The sequence below is a fragment of the Dipodomys merriami genome, unplaced genomic scaffold (genome assembly GCF_024711535.1).
Source record: "Dipodomys merriami isolate MVZ:Mamm:240054 unplaced genomic scaffold, mDipMer1.0.p SCAF_334, whole genome shotgun sequence".
In the NCBI taxonomy this organism is placed as follows: Eukaryota; Metazoa; Chordata; class Mammalia; order Rodentia; family Heteromyidae; genus Dipodomys; species Dipodomys merriami.
In genome coordinates, this window is record NW_027204871.1 from 536,369 (window position 1) to 538,722 (window position 2,354).

Consider the following 2,354-nt stretch of genomic DNA (forward strand, 5'->3'; position numbering starts at 1 on the left):
AGGGTCCTGTCCCTTAGGTTTTCCTCAAGGCTAGTGCTCTACCAGTTGAACCACAGCTTCATGTCCATATTTTTGGTGATTAATTGGAGATCAATCTTACCAAATTCCCTCTTTGAGCTTGCTTTAAACCTGATCCTCAAATATCAGCCTCCTGAGTAACTAGGATTCCAGTTGTGAGCCACCTGAGCCCAGCTAGAATCACAGTTTAAACGTATTCTTTACTGAATCAGATGTGTCTGACTACTATTTTAGCACTTTGTTTCCAGTGGGTCAGATTTAAAGTAAAATCAGAACTTTTCTTCTTGTAACGACAGCATGCAATATCTATCTAATTTATTCCTACCTTCATTTCTGATCTTTTTCTTCTTTGAACTTTTCCATTCTTATTTCACAAGCAAGCATGTCAGTGCTGTTTCCCTTTTCTGAGGCAAGTCAATTCCATTCCCATCAATGGGGGATGTACTTACTGTTCTTACTGCTTGGAGTACCTGCTGGATGATGGCTCTCAAATCAACATCCCTCATCAATGTGAAGTTGTTGCCACAAAATCACCAATTTCACGTCTCTGATTTATAGAGATTATCATTAAGATTTCTGGTTTTTTTTCCAGCATGAAATTAGTGAGGAGAGAGCCACATTCACTTCTGTTTCTCCAACACCTGTAATAGTGCCTAGTCCTTAGTGCTCAGCAGACTTACAAGGAGATCAGCCTTCTCCAACTCAATTGATCCTAGCTTCTGGTCAGGAGAGCTCTTCAGGCTGAAGTTTGGTGGCCAATAGGCATTCCCTCTCATTCTTTGTGCCTTTTGGTGTTGTTGAGTCCACTTCAGGGCCAAATCAGTGCCTGACACCTATTTCCTGCTATGGCAAAGGTGGCTGTGCCATCATAGACGTTATGGCCATTGTATTGTTAAGCTGTGTGAGGACACCCCACCCCCACACAATTTCCCAGGAGTCCATTCAACAATTCAGCAACCAAACTATCACCAGTTCCTGATCAACTCAGAATATGTGTCTATTTCTTTAAAGAAAAAAAAAGAAAAATTCAAGACATGTTTTTCATGATTTGTCATTGAACTACTGAAACAGAGTATATAATTTTATGTATTTGTATGTCTTTGACCATCTCTCTTGAGCCCTTGCCATATTTCTATGTGTTTGCAGCTTGGGTATGGAAATACGTTTTAATTCAATATAGTCAGAGACTATAGTTCAGAAGGCTCTTTTTTAGAACCTTTTGGAGGGAATACCAACTTTCCATTTGATGTTCTACAGGTGGCCATCTTGGTACAGGTACTGAGTAGACTGTCATAACATAGAGGCTGTACTGATTTCTACTGACTTTCCTCTGGGGTCAGGGAGTGTGATCCCACTGCATATGTGTCTCTTTGCTACACTGGAGGGCCCAGGACTCCTCTGAAAATCTAAGGCTTGGGGTAATAAATAATAGAAGTCAGAATTCAGCTTCTCACATCACTAAGATTACAGGCCTAAGTTTCATGAACTCAATTTTTGTATACATACTGGAATCAATTTCATAATACTCACTTTCATTATATTCACTTCATAGACAGATATATACAAATATATGTATATAATTATTCATCTATTTATAACAAGTGTTATATCTAGAAACACACGTATATATATTCATATAATTATAATCAAATTATATCACTTCTTTCCCTAATAATATTTACACTAATGTTTTACGCAAAAATACTGAAGACTAAAAAGTTAAATGCCTTTGTAATTTGAAAAATCATATTCAATCTTATATATTATATAAAATAGTATATATTACATAAAGAATATAATGTATTTACATAAAACTGATTTAATTGTGGAGTTTTTTCTTCCTGATTTTGTGTTTGTTCACATCTGTAAGCCTTCTTTCTTCTATTGATGATGGTATATACTTTCCAGTATATATTTCTATTTTATATTTTGTCAATTTTTTTCAGCACTAAGTAGACTTTTTATATTATTGGAGCCAAATTTTTCTTCCATATTTGCCCAAAGCACAATGAAGATGTATACAGATTAGAACTCACTGTTGGAAGCGTGTCCCACATACCACTATAAGTATTGTGGCATTTATACCAATAGACAGCTTAACTTTCTAGGACATCTGATCTGCTATGTCCTAGACCTTTTGTAGCCACCTTATCACCCCATGCTGGCATGGCCTGGCTTCATTGCCACTCCCTGTGCATTTAACAGTTTCCATTATATCCAGTAGGATCTCTTGTACAGCTTTCTGTCACTCTGTGTTTTCCCTCCTACAGAACATGTATACACGATGGTTCAGATTGTAAGTTTAAGAGGAAATATATCAAGAATTCGAGAATATG